The sequence below is a fragment of the Cygnus olor genome, chromosome 2, assembly GCF_009769625.2.
Source record: "Cygnus olor isolate bCygOlo1 chromosome 2, bCygOlo1.pri.v2, whole genome shotgun sequence".
NCBI lineage: Eukaryota > Metazoa > Chordata > Aves > Anseriformes > Anatidae > Cygnus > Cygnus olor.
In genome coordinates this window covers 33,837,380-33,843,379 of record NC_049170.1, presented here as the reverse complement: position 1 = coordinate 33,843,379, position 6,000 = coordinate 33,837,380, and positions in this window count along the sequence as shown.

Sequence of the window (6,000 nt, the reverse complement as noted above, 5' to 3'; positions counted from 1 at the left end):
AGGCAGGAGTGCATAACAACACAGTAAGACACAGGCTTTTGGCATTCTAGGCCCTTCCTCTGCAACTGCAGAAGCTATTTTAGGCTCTCATTATTTTTACACATAAATGATTTTTCCTACTCTAGGTCTCCTTCAGAGAGGAATGGTGTTTGGGGTATTTTTGATAAGTGGTGCAATGTCTCTGAATAGGGGTAGCCAGCAGGTTCCTGAGGGCTGCTGGAGATGTTTCCCCTTTGTTTTCAGGAGCCTCGGTGTTCCCAGTGCCCATGTCATGATCAAAGTACTCCTGAATACAGGTGTGCTGGCCGTGGTAGGAGAATGCAGATAACATGTTATAATGAGTGTCACACTGGTTTCAACGTGCTTTTTATGGTTCAAGCAGAATTCCTATCATTACCAGAAATGTACGGCAACATTTTGTGAGGTTACACACCCTTGATTAATCTTAAGAGATGAATTGGAGAAGTAGCCTTCAGTGTCTATTCTGTGAGAGTCAAACTCCGTGAGAGGAAACATTTCATCTTGAGTTTGATGTGGGATAGACTGTAGCTGAATGAGAAGGAAAAAAAAGAAAGGTTCATTTTCTGAAGTGACTCGCTGCATGTGCTACTGAACAGTCAGAAGGAGTTTGTCAAACAGAGCAGCGCAACAATGACACCTTCTGTAAAACACTAGAAATGTCATGTCTTGCCATTCAGCTTCTGCCTTGGAAATTTCTAACCTAGATGTTGGCAGAGAGCTGCTGATGGAGCTTCTGAAGCAGACATCCCTACAGAGAATTGGCTTCTCCCTGCTGGGCTGCACAAATGTGCCCAGGTTGACAAGCCATAAGCTGAGGCTTGGTGGAAAAGAGAAACCTGCAAAAAAAGATTAGAAATGTTAGAACCTGTTCAGCATTCCTAACCCACTTTTTTTTTCTTTTTTTTTTCCTATCCCAAGACATGCTTAACCAAATGAGTGAGAAGCTGAACTCCTTACCTGAAGGATTTCCAGTTCACAGTGTTCATGAGTGCCCCAACCCCATGTTAGAGGCACTTGCAGACAACCTGTTAAAAATATTCCACTGCATTGTATTTCCCAAATTAATTCGTTAAAAGGACAGAGCACAAGAGGGAGCCAGACTCTGCATCCTGGTAAGCTCTTGGCTGTGTGCTGGGCCAGGGAAGCCTGGGCTTTGTTCCTGTGCTTGGAGTCCTTTCTGTGTTTGTCTGATCAGTGCCTTCAGCCTAAGGTGCACAAAGTCCTAAGATGGAGCCTCCAGGTGGCCAAGGGGACAGCCAGCACTGATGCTGGAGCTAACTTTGAAGCATCTGAGATTTTTAGGGATTTTAATTTTAGCTGGTGTGCCTGAAGTCACTGTTATAGCATATGGCACTTAGGGGTCGAACATCTACATCCTGAGCCTCAGTCCAGCATCTTTACCACCGATCAGCCCTTCTGCAGCACTGCTGCAGCTGAAGTGATCCTTCACACCCTCTGCTTTCTTGAACGGCATCATGGAAGTCCTTATCTGCCGCTTAGCATCTCTGCCATGTTACTGGACAAAGCATGAAGACCTCTGTTTAAGACTGGAAAATTAACTGGATTCCTACATATTTGGTGTGGTAGCTATCAGATATCACGAGCTTAATCTGAGGGTTTGATGCTTTAACAGCCACCTGCAGGCTGCTACAGCATGAACACAGCCCTCGATGTGATACGCAGTGCTTGTACAACAGGCGTGCAGTGCGCGTAGTTCTGGGTACACAAACGTTGCAGTGCAGCACCTCCACCGTGCAATGGGCATCAGAGCTGCAGGGACAGCCCTGCTCTGTTAATGCCAGTTCTTCCTTGTACACTTGCTAATAATGTTCAGCCCATAGTCACTAACTCTTCTGTCAAGGCAGTTAGGGTTTACCTAATTTCAGGAGAGCTAGACCAAGAACTAAGACTCCAGTCTATGTCATACATCCTCAGGAATTTTTGCAGTGTAACCTGACCAAGTACAGTGGTGCTAGGTCTTTATTTTATTTATTTATTTGTTTTTATCTGTTTACCTTCAAGATAATCCTTCTGAAACTGACAGGTTGGCACAATTGAAATGTAGATTATTTAATGATTTAACTCGTGTATTCAAATTCTTACCGACTGTGCTTCGTGGTGCCCCAAGTAACCGCGTGTCCCTTCACGCATCAAGCGGCATGAGTCAGATTTTAACTCTTCCTCCGTGACCTGACCTCCTTTCAGTGTGCCAGGTATTATTGGGGTTTAAGCTGAAATAAAGCAGAGAGGAGAGCATTGTTTGAGTGGTATGTTGTGTTTGGCACATCAGATGCAATGTCAGGAGATAGTTACTACAGCGCCTGCTCTCTGAAATTTAATATCGCATTGGCTTTAGGTACCGATCGTAGATATATAGTTGTGTAGGTGAGCTAAGTTGCTGGCCAAGCCTCTGTTGACATTGGTGACATTTGTATTCCAGTGCATTTCAGATTTTACCCTTTTACTGCAGAAATTTAACTTTTGAAACAGCTTATTTGCATCCTTTGGCTATATACCCATGCACCAGCCCATTGCCTCCGAGATTTTGTATTTCCCACACCTGGCAGTCGATGCTAGGCCACCCTGGGGGACAGGCGAGGTGGTGGGTGGCAGGTCTGACAACCCTCAGCATCAACAGAGAAGCAACATGAAGTTTTTTGGGGGCTTTCCATTTGTTTTAGTTTGGGGTGGTGGTGACCCTTCTTGAGAAACATTGTAGATATTGCACGCCCCAAATCCCTTTTAGGACCAAGTGATGTCTGTCACATTCTGAAATTTCCCCAAGACATACTATATTTCTGCCTAGATGTATATCTCTCCTCTCCAAATCCAGCACACACAGGCACTTGCACATCTCTTATCCTAATAAAGAAAGGGCAATCTATTCATAGGAGACAGCCGGGTTGGACACTGGGGCTTTTTGTTTGTGCCCTGCGGGGTGCCTGATTGCTCGGCAGGGGTACACATCCACTCCTGCATGTAATCCACAGTGTGCAGTGTCACCAAAAAAGAGCATTAATTAAAGGGTGTCAGGAAAGGAAAAAAAAAAAGATGGTATTTTTTTGGGGGAGGGAGAAAGCAGGGAGAATACATTTTTTAAGAAGGAGGAAATAAAAAGAGACATTTTGTGGCCTTTTCTAATTTTTGGAGGGATTTTTTCTTTTAGAATTGCATGTCCTATCTTCACATCTTCCATGCAATTTGCCAAGGCAATATTCTCAGGCAACAATGAAAATTGAACGCTTTCTTCTAGTTTATTTTCTGTATTAATTCAGCACAAATACTATTACACACTTTCAGATCCAACCTGCTACACTCTACAAATGTCAGGCACTGGCAGTAGGAAGCAGCAGCAATATCTGGGTAAAATTTTGCCTCTTTTCAGTAGAGATAATTGATTTGTGTTAATCAGATGCTGTGATACGAAAACTTGAATTTCATCTCACTGCATAACATACAAACATGTATACATCTTCAAGGGATAAAAGAATCAAATTAAACAAGTGCTTGCTTCTCATAATGTACCATGAGTAGTTTTTTACACAACACGGCAAGTTTGCTAAAGAGCAGTATCAACTCCACAAATTAGATTACCTACGAGTAAACCAGAAAGTTAAAATTACTGGGATTAGCTCCTTCCTTGAACAGTGAAAAACCCTAGTGCTCTCTGCATGGAATTACTCAGTAGGGTTGAGGTTCTCTCTCACACCCAGCTATGATCTGAGCTGCTTGGGCAGTCATCGGGCACCATTCCCCTGCCCTGGGGGAAGGAGGGCAGCAGGGGAAGAGTTATTTGTTTTGCTTTTACTGGTTTTTCTTTTCCTTCCCCTTCTGTGTGGTAGAGCCTCTCACGCTACCCTGAAACAGCAGATTTTCACCAAGAGATGTCAAAATACTCTGTGGGAGTGTGTCAGGATCACAGCCACTTTCTGCATTTTCTTTAAAACTTTTCAAAAGGTTTTCTTATTCTTGTTTCCAAGAGTTTTATTTTAACACAATATCTATACCATTGAATATTTGGGTTAAAGCTAGGTAATAATGCTACCTTTTACCTGCAGTTTCTGCACTGTGGACACAATTTCCTTAATAAATGTGGTTGCAGATTTCAGTGTTGCCAGCAACACTGACATCAGGTTTGCATTAGAAAAATACTTTTCTTTTTCAAAATCCACTTCTTTCCATTTTTCCCCAGCCCACCATTATAGTACCAATGAGATGCTGAATACCGATTTCTTTGTTAAACATATTGTTCTGTGAACAGTGAAATTAATGAAACCTGTTTTTAAATTGGTGATTTCTATGTTAATTTCTATGCTTTCTATCCCTCTGCATATCCACTGTGACAGACCCTGCTTTTCCCCCCATATATCAGTGTATTCTCAGCCTCTCTCCCCTCTCTCCAGCCTCAGCACTGACTCTCCTTCTGCCCATCTCCCCCAGGGCTCAGCACCCTCAGCTGTTTGCTCGGACAGCCACAGGCAACGTCCATCACAGCTCAGCCCTAGCTTGGCATGTCCTGCTGCTGATGAGGTGGACCTCACTTGACAGTTCTTCAGGGGAAAAGAGAAGATGTTATCTTGAATCTTTCCCTTCTCTTCAGTTGCAGCTCTTCAGAAAATGTATGAGAAATTTGTATATCAAGTTAAGTTGCAGTTGGCTGAAGAATTCATGAGTTAAGGCTGAGTAATTCAGCAGAAAATGGATGATAGGATTGCATCAGGCTCCTTTCTTTAGAAAACCGGGCTGAAGTGACATGGGAAGCCCAAGTCCAGAGGAGACATCGACATATGAAGAACATTTGAAGAACTGCCGGTGGCATGCTGAATGAAGAAAGTAGATGAGTAAACTGGGGGTTGATAGTGTCATACGTTGGTAATATAAGGAAAAATTACCATGCAGAATGCATAGTCCTTTCATGGTGGGAAAAGTGAGTGAAGTTGGGTTGGGTTGGATGGTTACAGACTCACTTTCGGGGGCTGCTGGCTTCAAAATCTGTTTCCTTTGTACGGACTCCTTTACGTCCTGAGCAGTCTGTGATCAAAGTGGTCAAATGGTTAGGAATAACTGAGTTTTTTTATTGCTATTCCCACTGAGAATTTGTGGGCATTTTTGTAAAATATTTCCTACAATTTCTGCGAGTCCAGTTTGCAATCATTTTGGGGAAGGCATCATTTCATCCAGGCACAATTTTGGCTGGTTGGAGGAGGTAGAAGCCAAGTTTTCTGTTGAAATTACTGTAAGAGAAGGATCTTTCCCATGTCAGACAGGCTAATTTTCATCCTTGAACCTCCTCATTTAGAAAGAGAGCATGGAGTAAGAGAGGCCAATCAACCTGGGACTTTCCCTCTTTGCTGTTTGCAGAATTATTTCATTAGTAACTCTGACAAAGCGTGCCAGAGCAGCTCTGCATGCAAATCCTCCAGAAAACCTCCATGGGCACTGCAGGCTTCATAACCATTATGAAGCAAGTAACGTGACATGCGTAGTCCCAGGTATACAGTCTGCGTTATTGCTTTTTCAACCTTCTTGCTATAATCTTGGTTTTGCACAGCACGCTCCAAGGATGCTGGTACAAAAGCAGTCATAAGTCACGATAGTTACATGTTTTATTCAAGTAGATGGACGGGCAGGAGGAATAATACCCAATGGACAGGAGGGGTGAGACTGGAAAGGTTAAAGCTTTACTATTAAAGCTGAAATTCACTGCTTACTTACACAACCTGATTTTGGTAGGGCTTTCCCAGAAAATATTTATTTCAACCCTAAAAACCCTAAACATTTCCTATTATATGCATTCATTAGTAACAATAAAACAAAAAAAAACTGTGGCAGACCTTTTTTTTTAATGTACTTAATTATGTAGCTGATGCAAGTTGCCTTAATTTCCAAATCTAATCTGCATAGATACAAAGATCATGGAACAATCTGGAGATTTGTTCTTTAACCAAGGGGAAAAAAACAACAAAGGGAGTAATTAAA